Raw genomic sequence first — 16469 nt, 5'->3', positions numbered from 1 at the left:
ACCCCACAGGGGGTTCAGACACAGCGCAATGCATGGGGATTTTGCGTCTTTAAGAAATCAGTTTGTAGATAGTTTAATTAAAATACACCAGAGCATAATTCAATCGGAATTGAGGTTCCCATCAAACCAAATTAGGCAGCAGAAATCTTCCGAACCTTAAAAGTCCCTACAAGGGACAGGGTAGAAATTTCACTCAGCTCTTTGGAGTGTTTCTTCCTCTACTGATATAACTGTTTTCACCAGTAAAACCAACTGCACTCAAAGACAGAAGGGACATGACATCTTCTCAGCCAAGCCCCTCGTGTTGCAGGTGAGGAAAGAGGCTCAGAGAAGTCAAGTAAGCAGCCCCAGGACACGGAGCAGTCAGTGAGAACTGGGACCAGAGATGCAATGGCCTGAAAAAATGAGGGCAGCCCTACAAGGTAAGAGCCAGCAACCTCTAAAGTCAGACTGCCTGGGTTCAAGTCTCAATACTATCATTCATAAGCTACCAAAACCTGGGCAGGGTGACCCTCTCTAGCCTCAGTTTTCACATCTGTAAAATGGAGGTGTTAATCGTGTCTGTTTCAAAGGTTGCTGAGAGTAAATGGAATAATGTAAAGTCTAGGACATACTAAGTACCCAAACGTGGGTTACTATTATCAGAACTCAAGTTTCTCAATTCCCTGTCCTGTGTTTTATTTCACCAAACTGTTCTTTATATTATAGGCTCTTTACCTCTGAGAATCTCCCAGATCTAGGGAAGAAGGCTATGTGTGTGCACACCCCAGGGATGAGGCACCTACAGAGCACCAGGTGGGCACACGGAGACATGAAATGCATAAATTGTGGGTCTTCCAGAATTTGTTTTGATCTGATCAAAACTAATTTTAACTGATGGCCAATTGGAAGGAATCCAAAAACAATCTAAAAGATAAATGACAACATTGAAGTTCATGAAATTCTAAAATGCTTCCAAAGTGCTGTGGGTCCCTAGGTTTAATAAAATTAGATGGCACCAGAATAAGGTCTGTAGCTTAGTGACGGCATGGTACCCATGTCAATTTCCTGGTTTTAATAATGTTCTATGGTTATGTAAGATGTTATCATTGGGGGAGCTGGTTGAAGAGTACATAGGAACTCTGTATTATTTTTGCAACTTCGTGTGACTCTAAAATTATTTCAAAATAAAAAGCAAAAATAAAATTATGAGGCAGAATCTAGGAGCGCCAAAAGATTAAGGGGACTCTTGGCAAGTCTTCAACATGTCAAAACATCTGGGGGTCGCCATGGGAGGGAGGAAGAACCTCCACATGAGAGCACAGGAGGAAGTCAAGTCCTGAGGGACGGATGGGACTCAGTCAAGGCCAGGGGAAGAAAGCGATGCTCAAGGCAGGGGCCGCACCAGCACGGGAGTTTGCTATGCCCTGGTCCCCCCTCCAAAGGGTCCCCTCTCCCCAAAGTGGGCTGCCTGGAGCTGTCACCGAATTCAAGTGAACAGCCACATGCGCACCTTTGGGACTTCACAGACTATTTCAGTCTTGTTTTTTATGAGTGTGGTTTCAGCTGCCCACCCAAGACTTCCCCTGTCAAGCATGTGCTTACATAAAAATAACTTCTGCTCTCAAACCCTAAGTGAGAGGACAAGGAGGATGGGGGTTTTCTTTGCTTCTCACTAGCCCTGCTTTTTGAAACTGCAGCAGCTGTGGGCCAGCCAGCACGGGACAAGGGTTCTTCACCCAGAGATGAGACAGTGAGAAAGCGAAGCTGTAAAGGAAAATTCGGGGGATGTAGAACAGAAAACAATGGGCATCAACCCAAGGGTGCTCTAAACCAAGTCCTCTGACCAGCTCTCCCAAGCCTACCTGATCCCATCCCATCAACTGATCCCCTCCTGGTATCTTGGCATTGGCTGTTCCCTCTGCCTGGGATGCTCTTCCCGAGCTGCAGACAGTGGTGCCTTCTTGTCATTCAAGAATCAGCTTAGATGTCACCTTTTTGGAAAGGCCTTCTCCGATCACCCAGACAGTCACTTCCCATCCCATAGCACTTATTATAGTCTGTTCTCTGATATTCGTGAACTCATCCATGAGAATATACACTCTGTGAGTGCAGGGACCCTGTCCGTCTAATTACTGCTGGATTCCCAGCTCCTAGGACAGCATTGGGCACACAGTAGGTCCTCAATCACTGGAGGGCGGCTCTTAAAGGGGGTGCAGAGCCTGAGTCAGAAGAGTTGAAGATGAAGGGTCAGGCTCTCAGATGGTCTTTGTTAACGAAGTTGAAGGATCAGGGGCAAGTCATTTCACCCCCGCAGGTCTCGGTTTCTCCAGCTGGAAAAGGGGGGTGAGCAGGACAGGAAAACAACCCAGACGACCGGTAAGACCCTTGCCGTTTCCACACTGTGGGTCGAGGTTTTCAATCAATCAATGTATTCTTGCCTTTCCTCCTTTCATCCATTTGTCCATCCATCCAATCATTCTTTCCCATGGGCTGGGTCCTGGGGATATAACCTTGAGTGAGACACATCTCCTATCCTAAAGGGACAAATAACCTTCTAGTGGCAGAGAGGGAAAGGAGGTAATTCCTGCACTGACCAGCTAATAAGGGCCAAGGAGACTCCTGGGTCTCTGGCTGGGCCATTCATGCAGAGAAGGAAACCAGAGCTAAAATCCCACAGATGCTGCAGTGATGGAACATGGATGTTAGTTACATCCAGGGGATCTGATCAAGAAACCCAAAGAGAGTCACAGTCGAGGACAGAAGAGGACAGAAGAGGCTCGCTCCTGAGATTTCTGCAGATTATCTGTTCCCCATCTTTGCCATGGAAGGACTGGAAATCCTCCTCAGGAGAACAATTACAATCACTGCTACATTCCATCTTAACTAAAGAGCTTAACACACACACCCACGTACAAACATGAGCACATGTGAGCACACATGAGCACACACACACACAGATGCCCTGGGCCAACCCCTGAAGAACTCATGTAGGACTGGAGTATGCATATTTCTTTCAAAACGCCCCGTAGGAGTTCTGATGTGGCACCCTGGATTTAGAGTCAACGAGCCTCCTGCAAAGTTTCCTTCTGATTACAGTTGTAGAGGTCAATGAAAACAGCGTGAAATGTATCCAGGAGGACCTTAGCAGGTGAACTTTCCTAAGCATCGAGAACATTCCAGTCACAAAACAAAAGCTAGTCTGGGGGGCGGGGGGGGGGGGGGGAGGTGTGATGAATTGGGCAATTAGGATTGACATGTATACACTGATGAGTATAAAATTGATGACTAATAAGGACCTGCTGTATAAAAAAATAAATAATATAAAATTCAAAAAAAAAAAAAGAGACAACCTAGAGCTAGGCTGAATGATAAGGTTCAGACAACAGACTGGTGATTGTTGGGGGGCAGGGAAGGCTGAGGGGAGGGGAAATGAGTGAAGGTGGTCAAAAGGTACAAACTCCCAGTTATAAGATAAATAAGTTCTGGGGAATCGAATGTACAGCACGGTGACTATAGTTAATACTGTATTGTGTTTTTGAAAGTTGCTGAGAGTAAATCTTAAAAGTTCTCATCACAAGAAAAAAAACTGCAACTACGTGAGGTGATGGATGGCAGCTAAGCCTATTGTGGTGATCATTATGCAATATAAACATATATCAAATCATGATGTTGTACACCTTAAACTAATACAAGTTATATGTCAATTATATCTCAATAAAACTAGAAAAAAAAAAAGGAAAGAACAAAAAAACAAAAGCTAGTCTGGGGATTCAGCTCAACACCCCCGGGACGCACCCCCAGCCCTTGCAACACACCCACCCGGGAGAGCTGCCCGCAGGTCCCGCACATTTCCTTCCTGGCTGTGGGCCAGCCTAACTCTTTAAAAAACAACTTCATAATGTACCCTGGAGTCACAGTCACAGCCCCTTGTTTATGGGCTCGGCCAGATCAGATAAAATTTCATTCTCTGAATTGGTTCCTAATTTAATTACTCTCCGGATAAGCGCTGGCCTCCCGTGGCTGCAGGGGACGGACTCAGAAGGCACTGGCGCCACGAGCCACGAGCTGCACTTCTCGTTTGGCAGCTGGTAGAGGGTGAGTTGTTCTGGGGCCTTTGCAGATCAAAGGGGATTAGAACGGTGGGCTTGGGCCAGGCGGGCACCATCCGTCCACCCGACCAGCCTGTGTTTACTGTCGCCAGCCAATCAAGAGGGTGACCTGCGGTTTTACTAAGCGCTCAGGGAAAACGTTCAGGGTAACTGGACTGACTCTGAAAACCCCGATTCAGTCCTGACTCTGTGTGGCCTCTCTGGGCTTCGGTTTCCCCATCTACAAAATGGGGCTGCACTATGTTCCCCTGAAGCCCTTTCCAAGCCCTAGAATTCAGACAGTTCAGGTGGGGATCAGAACCTCATCTGAGAATCAAGCCTTCTCTAGGGCCAGGGAAAAAGCACATAAAAAAGTAAATGAATCTTATTATTAAAAGCAAGTAAAAATATCTCATAAATTTTAATTCTAGAAATGGAAACGTGTCCACACAAAAACTCACAAATGAACGTTTACAGCAGCACTATTCATAAGGGCCAACAGGTGGAGAACACCCAAATGTCTATCAACAGATGAATGGATAAATAAAATGTGGTCTATTCATACAATGGAATATTATTTGGCCATAAAAAGGAATGAAGTACTGATATAAGCTACCATATGGATGAACCATAAAACATTATGTTAAGTGAAAGAAACCAGACCCCCACAAAAAACGTATTACATGATTTCATTCACCTGAAGTCCAGAATAGAGAAATCAATAGAGATAGAAAATAGATTCCTGGTTGCTTAAGGCTGGAGGGTGGGGGGTGAATGGAGAGATAGAGGGCTGATAGCTAATAGGTACATGGTTTCTTTTTGATACAATGAAGTGTTGTAAAATTACATGTGGTGCTGGTTGCACATGTCTGTGAACATACTAAAAACTACAGAATTGTGTACTTTAAATGGGTGAATTTTATGTTATGTGAATTACATCTCGTTAAAGCTGTTTTATAAAAAGGACAGGTTGAATGGGCAAAAAAGTCTGTTGCATGATTTGGGAGATTGGGATTGACATATATACACTAATACGTATAAAATAGATAACTAATAAGAATCTGCTGTATAAAAAAATAAAAGAAATAAAATTCAAATTAAAAAAATCGGATGAGAACTTCGTAAAATAAATATATATACACATAAATACACACACACACACACACACACGTCTCCCTAAACAATCCTGTACCTTCATAACTGATCCAAAGGTACATAAACCCACACACACACAGAAAAAAAGAAACTGCTGACTTAAAAGTGGGCAGGCCTGCATTTTTCTATTGATTTGTTTCAGTTTTAACAGCCAAAAGCAAATTTATTTTCTACCATCTAAATGGCAACTGAGGTTTCATCTACTTTCCAATACATCATTTTTATTCTCTGAGCCAAACTGTGAACAATGCAAAAGATGCGTGGATTTTCAGCTGTCGACCCATGGGCAAAAGATTTTTTTTTTTCCTGGAAGCTATTTCCAATAAAGAGGCCACATTTGTTAAGCTCACTCTTCCCTTTTGTACATCTTTCCATACCTAATTTCTCACAGAAACTGCTACAGAGCAGGTATAAATAGCTTTTCAAAGGTAGGGCAACACAGATATCAGACTGATCCCACTTTCATTAATCGGAGCCTTCTTTCATCCTCTCATTTAGTGCTGCTGATAACTTTCTTAGCCAAGTTCAACATGTCCTAAAAGCAGCTATTTCCTCTGACTTTCAAAATAGTGCGCTTGGATTACTGGCCTGAAGTGGGGTTGGATGGGGCCTTCCTGGAACTATTATCTTTATAGAGAGTTGTGACAGAATAAGGGAAGGTCCCATCACTGAAGGTCAGGCTACAGATGACCAAAGAAAAGGCAATCGTGAGCTTCCCACGGTTCAAGAACACCCAGGTACACAGGAAGATGGTCCTCCCTAAGGACTCACCATTTCTAAGCCCACACGGTGTTTCTTTCAGACAAGAAATACTGATGGGTCAAAGTAAGAGGCAAACAGGGGAAGTTTAGTGCTTAATGCTGGATGGTACACAGGCAGCGTGGGCCTACAAGTCAGTTCTCCACGCCCCTCCCCTCAGACCACCACCCTGCTTTACTTCCTCCCCTGGGTGGGGCTCAGCATCCTGGGACCCCAAGCAGAAAGATGCTTGAAACTCCTATAGCCAGGACACCATGCCCTTTGCAAGACAGGGAAGGAGTCCTGCTACCTCAAAACTGAGATCCAGTCCTAAGGCAACAGTGCCCAGTGGGAGAGGAGGTGTTGGTCCCACCAGAGAGAAGGGCCCTGGGCTGGCTGGGATGCCAGACAAAGGAGGTCCTGGTAGCAGCCAAACAGAGGCCAGAGCTGGAGGGCCCCGGCCCTGCCAAGACCCCCCTGGGTCCCCACTCATTTGTCCTTCACCCTGTGATGATAGGGAGGTTTCCAGGTGGGGGACGAGCCTGGATTCAGGGCTGGCTTATGGACTATGTTGGCCCTCTCCAACAGACCAGACATCCCCCACTCTGTATTTGTTGAGAATCTGAAGAGAGGCTTTCCATCGAGGGCTGCCAACAGAGAGTTTGGAGAATAAACCCACCCAACACACACACACACACACACACACACACACACACACACACACACAAACACAGTGCCAGGAGCAGAGGCCCTGGCCCAGCCCGACTGCAGCCCCCAATCTCTCACTCCAAAGAAGAGGGCAGAGACCAAGTAAGTGGTGATATCCTGCCTCCAGCAATGTCTGACAAATCTGCACTTTTCTTCATGGAAAATTAAAAAGCTAAACTGCCCCAAGAATCTGATGGAGGAGGACATCCTCCAGGGGCCCTCAGACTTCATCCCTGAACCAGAAACGAGATGGCGGAAAGAACACCAATCCCCGCATTCGTCTCACATCTTCCTACAGCAGCAGCAGTTCTGAAATCAGGTGTCTGGTTACATGACCCAGAAATGAGCCAGCTGCGGCCAACTCCCACCTGGATGTCTAGGAAACTGAGGACAGAGAAGCCGGCCGGTCCCACGGGACCTGGGCCAAAACTTCGCCCTGCCCGGGGTGGTTGCAACTTAACAGACAGCGTGATCATAAGTGTCTGTCGGGAAACCCAACTACTTGACCCAATTCCCCGGGGCAACTCCGCTTTCTTGTAATCCTGGAGATCCCTTACGTGCACAAAGCAAATACGGTTCTGTGTGTGTGCATTTGGAAGACTTTATATAAACAGGTTCATGAATCAGAGGCAGTAATCCTCTGTAGACCAATAGTCTGATTTTTGGTTTGGAAATTATGGTCCCTATAAATACGTGCCAGGACATACTTTATATTTTTAATGCAAATATTTACATTCCAAACAAAGGAGCATGGAACTTAAAGACAAGCTATTTATACTGGCCATAAGAAACACTAACGGCCGCCACATTTCTTTCCTGAGTAAATGGCTCCTGCTTCTATTCCTGAAATACCAACCAAAATTCCATAACATTTATCCCCAAGACTCTCAAGACACAAAAGAACTGTGGTCACTGCCTTTTAATAGCCCAAAAATCTAGTGTCAGGAAATCCAAGGTGATTACATTAGGCTCTTGACTCCTTCAGAAATTTAGTGACAAGCATTAACTCTCCTGCACCATGCTGCCAAATTGGGGATACTTTTCTGTCTTCTGGCTGCACACCCAGAGGCCCACAAGAAATCCATCACAGCCCTTTCTCCAGGACTAGCTGGCTTTTGATGCATTAATTCAACAAATGACAGTCTCTCGTGAAAGTGGGCCCCCAGACAGCCTCCTCACCCTTGAGAGGCTTGCTGGGCCTGGGTGAGTGGACCACACCCAGGAAAACTAGAAAGAACGTGGTATAAAGTAGGTTGAGTTCAATAGCGTAGAATTGCAGACGCTCAGAGGAGGATGGTAACACCTGGATGGGAGGATATGGAGAGATGGTAAGAATTACTGGCAAAGCTTCCCGAAGGTGGCGATGGGAGGGGGGGCAGGGGGCTGACGAAGGTTCAGGCCATGCAAAGAGGGGGCTGGATCCACAGTTCCCCTCTGGGGTGAACCAGGAGGGAGAACCAAGAGGAGGCAGAAAAGGCCCGTGGCTCCGAGGGCACACACACACACCCCTTGTAAATTACATGTGTGTTACAAAGGCTAATCATTAACAGGCTCACTTCCTAATCTCAATGTCCCCCTCAATATCCTTATCAACTGCATATCTAATGCTGCCCTTATCAACTTATGCCTAATAGGTGCCACGTGCCAGGCCCAAACCCCTGCCCCCCGCCCCCGTGGGTCAGGCCCTGGGCTAAGTACTTATTATTTGCTGTGTGTGGAGGTGGGGTGGGGGATCGGGAGGGGGGGGGGTATCTTCTTGCGCACTCCTGATGGTTCCTTCCTCGTGGAGAGAGCGCCACCTGTGTACCACCACTTGTGTCTACACCTGGTGGTGTCCATCCACCCCCATCCCAGGAGTGTGCAAGGAGGACCTAGACAGACATAGGAAGCCTGGCTTTGCCTCTTCCCACACAGAGTAGGCACTGCCCCCTGCTGGCTGCCCTGTGGAGGAAGGGGGCCGCCCCAGGGAGAGGCTGCCGCTTTCCCACTCGACCTGTGACTCAGGGGAGGTCAGCCGGCCTAACTGCCCACTTCTCACTTGACGATTGCGATGCCCACGTGCCCACCGGTTCAATCACATTCTACCTTGTCTACTTCAGTCGGGAACAAACATTGCATTTTTACCTCCACCCATCTTTCTCCTCCCCTCTCTCTCAGTAGGTTCAGAACTTGGCCAGGAAAGAAGGGTTCAGTTTGGGGAGCTCCCTTGACCCCTAACTTGTACTACTGGTACTCAAACTACACTACAAGGACAAGGTAGAGATTATTAACCCCGCTTTACAGATGAGGAAACCAAGGCACAAGGAGATTAAACCACTTGCCCAGGGTCATGATCAAACACAGGTCAACGTGGTGCCCAGGCTCACCCCACCACCTCCAAGGGTCTATACAGGATTCAACACCCAGGCTAAAAGAACATCCGCATGATGGGCACCAAACATTTGGTTGATTGGAAAATGAAGGTGCTGGCCGAACTTACTTCATCCAGCCCGAGTCAGTTAACTAACGTGTGTCACGAAGGGCAGACAGAGCTGCCCAGACCCCTTTCAACAAGGGGTGAGAAAATAACACACCTTCACAGACCTCTCAGACTCTGAAATGCACCTTCTAACATCACAGCAAATGTGCCACAGGCCCCGGCCCTTGGGGCAGCACCCTACAAGGGCACAGCAGAGGGGGACAGAACTTCCCCCAAGATCCAGGGCTGCCCCGAGAGGGATAGAATTGCCAACTCTCAGGCCCTTTCCCCCTCAGAGGCCACTCCACTATGTTTTCAACCACAGGGAGCAAAAAGGGCCAGCAAACACATACACCATTTCAAGAGAAGACGTGAAACCACCAGGTTCCCTCATATCACTGGAAAAAACAATTGTGCCTACCCTGTAATCCAATTATTTGCCCATGTTGGGGTATTTTGCAGGCACCTGAGTAACTAGGCTGCCTGTTTCAATATTTTTATCACAAACACAATTCTGGAAAGTGTCCAGTTTCCATTATAATGATACTCTCTGCTTTTGAGGATCTGCCAGCCTCACTTTCTTCAAAGACCTGAAAGGCCTGGACCACGACAAACTCTAGAAATGTAGCATAGGTGTCAGGGAGAGCCTGCCCCGGCAAAAAGGCCCCCCCCCCACACCTGCTCAGGACTCTTTGAAGCTTGCAGTGGTGCTCAAGATGTAACATTCAAAAGCCAGCCACCCCAGCACATTTCCGGGTCTGCCCTGGGCTTAAGCGCATCTCATAGGAGCACAGCCAAACGGACCTACAGCCTGTCCACAGCGTTCCGCTGGAAGCATCCCAGAGGGCAACTGTGGATCCAGCCCCCTCTTTGCACAGATGAAGAAATAGCCCAGAGAGGTGAAGCAAACAGCCTGACTTGAATCCAATGTGTCCTGGGGCTCCTGGCCTTACGGGGTGTCAGAGAAGCCCTCTGAGGTAGAATATGCTAGAATTCCACCCCCCACACACACCAAGAAATATACACATCTACATAAAAAACTGTACGTGCAATTTCAGAGAGATCAGAGACGTCCCCCGTCCCTGGTTATGAGCTCTAGAGCTAAAGACCACCACAAAAGCCAATGTTTCTTAAGCACTTACTGTATGCCAGGCACCACTGCAAGTGTCTGGCAGGTATTGTCATGTATAGGCTCCCAGCCCTCAGGCCAGGGGTGAAGTCGCCCCAGACCACTCCAATGTCAGAGTCGCTAACCCAGGCTCCTGCCGCGCTCTGGGCAGCACTGTGTAACTCTGACTTGCACAAGTTCTGCCTCGCCCACTACTCTGAGTGCTGCCTCTCAGCTCCCACGCACCTGGCCCTGGGCCTGCACCTGGAAGAAGGCGTAATGCTGCATGTAGCTGCTGCTGATGAAAGAGGCTGCTAGCGTTTCCTTTACATCCTTTTCGAAATCAGCAGAGACTGAGAACCTGCTTTCTTCTGCCACCTCCCCGCCCCTTACCACTTGCTGATTCACGCCCGCCTTCCCCTTCTAGAGCCACGATTGTTTTTCTCCACCTCCAGCCCCATTTCCGTCCTTCCTCCACTGCCATTCTGTGCTCCTAGCTCCTGCACATCCGGATGGCTGAAAGCTTCTTCCCTGTGATCTCCAACAGCCTCCCTGCCCTCTGACTGAGACAAAGGGGGACACCTGTCTGACCTGGCTGGCACAGGGCCAGCTGGGAATCAGTAGGGGCCCAGCAAATGACAGCTGTTATGACCAAATGTCTTCCTCCCCAACCCCCGTACTTAAAAAATATACATATTCTGTATTGGCCCAAATCCACACAAAACCTTTACTTTTCTTCCTAGATATGGAGACTGGATACTCAGTAGATAACTGCCACCTCTACACTTCATTTCATGCTGTGAAGACACGGGTCTACACATAAATCATCTCGTCCCAGTGCTTCATTTTAAAGGATGAGCGTCTCAGGAAGGAAATCAGACCCCAGCACTTGAGAACAATAACGAAAGACCCTGTGCAAGTCAAAACAGTCTCCCAGTACGTCGTTAGCTAAGTGAGAAGACAGGCTCTGGATTCACAGCAAAGCAACACAGTCACGGCGGAACCCAGTCAACATCACCTGAGCATCCTGACTTTCAGGTGGGTGTACCGTTCCCACCAGTGGCTGAAAGTGTCGCTTCTAAATCACGTGCTGCTAAAAAGATGCCCAGTGACAGAGGGCTCACACAGTGACACTCCCAGGCCAGCTACGTTTCAAAATAGTTTCTGTTTTTAGAATTTAAGGAAACTCCTCTCTCATACAAATGCATCCCAAATGACACCTGGCAATCCAGGGCCTGCTGAGACCTGGGGACCAGGACAGGGTCTGGATACAGGGACAGGAAGCAAGAGCTCCCCACCACAGCGAATGTCCATTCATCTAGAAGTTTCCAAGAGGCTCCAGCCCAGCAGGGTGGGATGAAAGAGCCGGCCCAGGAGCTGGAGAATCAGAGACCTGGGCTGACTTTCCACTTCTGGACTGTGTGACTTCAGACCCACTGCTCCGAGCCTCAATTTCCACATCAGTAAAAGAAGACCCCTCCTCCACAACCCACCTCTCACTTTCCTTGCCTTACTGTCCTGCCCACCTTTGAACGCAGCTCGCTGTTCATCTGTCCATCGGGTACAGGCATTTTTGCCTGCTCCTTTCCTACGAGGGCTGGGACTCTGTCTTATCATGGTGTACTATTTGATAATGAAATTATATGAAAAGTTTTAGGCAGGGTGTCTCTTTCCACATGACAAGAATTCATCGCTTTGCAGGGCAGAAATAGAGACACAGATGTAGAGAACAAATGTATGCACACCAAGGGGGGAAGGGGGGTGGTGGTGGTGTGATAAACTGGGAGATTGCGATTGACATATATACACTAATATGTATAAAATAGATAACTAATAAGAACCTGCTGTATAAATAAATAAATAAATAAAATTCAAAAAAAAAAAAAAAAGAATTCATCAAATAGCTATTGAATGGAGGCATGACACACAGCACATGAAGGAGCCGGGCACATGGCCACAGGCACATTGGGCACCCGTCAATTCTCAGTCCCTCGGCCTCGGGGAGATGCGATCCCCATGCCCTGTCAGGTGTCACATGTCTCTGACAGTGGGACGCCCTCCCCAGTACACAGACACAGGGCCAGATGTCAAGCTTCAGACCTTCTGGCAGAGCACTCACCCCACCCCCTACTTGCAGAACTGGAGCCCACACTTAAATGTCCAGGCTCGAGAATTCTCTTGAAAAGTAACAAGACCTGTCAAGTCGATTTTTTTTTCCCCCAACTGGCTGGAGCTGAGTCAAAGCTGCCCTCTTTAGGTAGGGCATGTGCTCACCTGCCCAGGGCAGCCCCGGAGTGTCTCCCCTCTCCCCATCCCCTGGAGCTAGCCCGGATGCAGATGCTAGCCATGCCATCGGCAGATGCTAGGCGGATGCTAGCCGGCCACCTCCAGCCAGGCCCTAGGTGGCCTCGGACAGCCACAATCTAATCACAACCCAGCCCTAACCTAAAGCTTCTGCTAGTGCAGGTTCCAAGAGCCTGGGGCTCCCGTGGCCCAGCTGGTTGACTTGGAGTTTCTTTTCTGCTCTTTCTCCAGACACCAAATAAGCAGAGTCCACTTCCCAACCTCTCCCAAACTTTCCTGTAAACATAGCCCCTTCCAGATGCAGGGATTAATCTTCTCTGCTTCAGGCCAGCGGAAAATCAAATTCCTCACCTCTTCTGGCCAGGCGCAGCAGCAACAGAGGAGAAGAAAGGTGCAGACACAGAGCCCTCACGGCATCCACAGTGACAGTGCTGGGATGTCTGGCCATCTAACCATCAAAGAAAAGCAAGGCTCACGTGGGATCCACTACGGACAAACCTGCCTCTCCACCTCCCACACACAATATCCTGGATGAATTAACCCTGCTCACTGCAGTCATGCAATACCCAGAGAGAAAAAACACAGAAACATTACTGAATTTCCTTCAGAGGGCCCTAGAAATGGTTCTCCCGGGGAGCTGGACCTGGGAGGGAAGAAGAGCCCTGCAGCTCCACTTCTGGCTCAGCCACGCACCTATGCACTGAGAGAGAGAGACCACGGCAAGCTGCTTCACCTTGCTGGCTCAGTTGCCCCATGCAGCAGGAGGCAAGGAAAACATTTTCCTGCCAATCTTTCAGGAGTATTAGAGAGAAAAACGTATTTGATTAAAAACTACCTAATAAAAAGGCATTTTTAGTCCCATGCTATTTTAAACAAAATCATATATGATTTGCACCTCAAGACAGCCTGACTCAACATACAGTTGGTAAAATTAATAAGTGCCACGTTCTGGAAGGGAGAGTTCCTGATTTTGCACCATTTGGGAGGGGGGCGGGAGTAGGAAAGCTGGGCATGGAAAATGGTGTGCGAGGTTCTAGAGGAACTTGGGGCAAATCTCCAGGCCTCAGTTTCCACCTGGGCGCCTCAGCGGGTGCACGTGCTCCTGGGCTGCTTTCTGCTCCAACACCGGCTGGCTGCCCTCTTAGGAACCGCAGCTGATAAAGAGGAGCTGGGGCCCTGCGAACCCCTCGGCTCAGCCTCACAGAACAGCGCGCCACATCCCTTCCCGGGGCGTCCTGCGGCTTCCTGGACATACAACTTCATTCCCCAAAACTCCGTGCCATCAACTCACCCAACGTGAATGCAGCGAAGGGCCTCGGGGAACCGGAAAACGGGGGCCGGAGGAGCGAGTCTCAGCCCCAGCCTTTGCCGCCTCCTTCTCGAACCTCCCTGCTCGAGGCGCGGACGTCCAGCTGCCTACAGCCGGCACCCGAGCCCCAGCCTTCAGTCCACACCCGCCGTTCCAGCCCCGCGGGCCGACCCCGGGCGCAGGGCGGACGGGCAACCTGGGCACCAGGACCGCGACGGGGCGGTCAAGCAGCCGCGCCCTGGACCCCGGCGGCTCCAAATCCTAAACACACGCGCACACACAAGCGCGCGCGCCGGCCAATCCGTTCGCCCGGAGGAGTCGGAAGGCGCTTCCACAGCTCTTCATTCATTCCCCCAAAGGCGAGGTTCCCTTCTCCCGGGCGCCTCCATCCCAAGACCCTAGGGGGCTCCAAGGGGGCCAACTGCGCCACGAGCCGCCCGCCATCCGCCCACGGCCGCCGAGTCCTCTCCACCCGCACACACAACCCAAAAGACTCGCGCTCCATCACGATCGGCAGCGTCGCCCCCGCGCAGGGGCCGTTGCCACCCCGGCTCCCCACAGCTTCGTCACCCCGCAGCCCCACCGCCCGGCCGCCCCGCCGCGCCACTCGGCTCAGACCTGCAGCGCTCGGCTCGCCGCGCCCAGGCCGGCCGGGGACGCCGCCGCCGCCGCCGCCGCCGCCGCCACCGCAGCCGGGAAGCGCCGGCTACTCCGGAGTCACGCCGCCTCCTGAGCTGCGGCGGGGCGCTGGGAGGGGGCAGAGGGCAGAGGGCAGGGGGCGGGGAGGAAGGAAGAGGGAGCGGGGGGCAAAAGTTCAAGCCGCCCCGGGCCTCGCCGCGCCCCCGTCTCCTCCCAGGCCCGCCCCCGCGGTCCCCCTCCCGGAACCCGGTCCCACAGGCTTCGGCGCCTGGGACACCCCACCCCCCAGCCCTCCCCTCCCTGTGCGGCCGCGGGACTGGAGCCGGGGCGAGGAGGCGGTTCTGAACCAGAGTCCGGGAGAGAGTGGCAGATGCACACCTACCTGCCCCGGGCCGCGCCTGGAAACTTCCCAGAAGTGCGCCGGGAAGCGGAGCGCATGGCTGGAGAATCTCCACCCCCACCCCCACCCCCATCCCCACCCAAAGCGCGCTCTTAAGGAGAAAGCACGGATCTGTCGGTCCGTCGGTCCTCCGCCTGCAGCGCGCCGCCCCAATTCCGACTCCTGGGGTCGTTCTCCTGGACAGCCAGCCCGTGCGTGCCCTGTGGCGTGCGCCCCCCGCCGGCCTCCGGCTGTCCGCAGCGCCACCACCCTGCCGCCGAGTGCCCCGTCCCCGAGCTCCGACCGCATTTTCCCGAGCCGGGGAGGGGGGCGTGCGACCCTTCCCGCGGGGTCCCCAGCGCGCGGGGAGCCCAGAGCGCGGCCAGAACCGGCGGCGAGGGGACGCCCTCCGCTGGGGGCCGCGGTTGCCTCGGGGAGACTGGGCCGAGGGTCGCGGGGCCCAAACCTGCCTCGGCTCCGCGCGCTCGCAAGTTCATTGTCTGCCTGGGCCGTCGTCGCCGCCGCCGCCGCTGCCGCCGCGCCGGGAGCGCCGCGGGGAGTGAGGCTGCGCGCAGCCTCCGCCAGCCCGGACTCCCTACGCCCAGCCCGGGCCGCCCCCGGCGCTGCCCGGCCAGAACGCGGAGGGGCGCCGGAGCCCGGAGCCAGACACCCACCCGCCGCTCGTCGCCGCCCCCGCCGCCGCGCCTGGCACCCAACTTGTACCTGAGAAGCCCGAGTCCAGCCCGGGAGCCTCTTCGGCTCGGGCTCCGCGGGAGCGCGCCCAGCCCCGCGCCTCGAGCCCCTCAGCCAGGGCGCGTCAACCTGACTCCCCGAGCGCAGGGAGGAAAAGTTTGGGAGTGACGTGCGGATGGCGAATGAAACATCCGAAAAGAACCCTCCCCCCGCCCCGTGTCGCGCTGACACACATCAGCTCGAGTCTGGAATGTGAGAAAAAGGCGTGTGCGCGGAGCGGTGGGTTTGGTTCCCGCCCCCTCCCCTTCCGAGTAAACACGGCTTGTGCGATGCGGTGATTCCAAATAGAAAGAAAACCGAAACCCCTAAAGTCTGCCAATGACACCCCTGCGAGAGACATTTTTAACGAACTTGGCGGTCTAGAGCCAGCCCATACGTTGATATTCAAGGCCACGGCGCTGGTGGGTTCCGCGCCCTCTGTTGTATTTTTGCATCCCGAGAAGGCTCTCCCGGGCTCTTCGGCCCAGCCTGTTTGCTTCCACGGTGAGGGAAGGCTCAGCGGGACCCCGAGCCTGGCCGGCCGCAGTGGCCCAGGGGGGCGGCAGCTCCAGGAAACCACCTGGGCTGCCCGAGGTCAAGGAAGCAGCACCAGTGGTCGACTCCCGGGCTCTTGACTGAAGATACCGTCAGTTAAAGAAAAGACACTTTGAATTCTGGAAGACTCGACTCAAGCCCAGCCTCTCAGGAAACAGGTCCAAGGGACAGAAAAAAAAAAAATCCTTGTCCTCAGTCACATAGCCTTTTGCCTGCCCGTGTCCCCATGGCTACAGTCCAGCATCTTGTCCTCAAAGCAACAAAGCAACCAAGAGTGGAGCTAAAATGCTCCATAAATGTCAAGCGCTGGCACG

At 51.7% G+C, this 16469-nt stretch overlaps 1 protein-coding gene across 2 annotated transcripts in view; it reads right to left on the bottom strand.

Annotated features, from left to right (window-relative positions):
- CHST15 (carbohydrate sulfotransferase 15) overlaps nt 1-15699 on the bottom strand; it is an 83909-nt gene extending 68210 nt beyond the window's left edge. Inside the window, exon 1 of one of the 2 annotated variants that reach the window (XM_036829392.1) lies at nt 15592-15699. The gene's annotated coding sequence lies outside the window, so the exon portion shown is untranslated. Of the gene's footprint in view, nt 1-14468; nt 14518-15591 lie in introns of those variants that run through there. The other variant, XM_036829394.1, reaches the window with a different exon arrangement.
- Between the last annotated feature and the right edge of the window lie 770 nt (nt 15700-16469).

This window comes from Balaenoptera musculus, chromosome 16 (genome assembly GCF_009873245.2).
Source record: "Balaenoptera musculus isolate JJ_BM4_2016_0621 chromosome 16, mBalMus1.pri.v3, whole genome shotgun sequence".
NCBI lineage: Eukaryota > Metazoa > Chordata > Mammalia > Artiodactyla > Balaenopteridae > Balaenoptera > Balaenoptera musculus.
The sequence above is the reverse complement of the archived record's forward strand: the minus strand, read 5'-3'. Positions and strand labels throughout refer to the sequence as shown.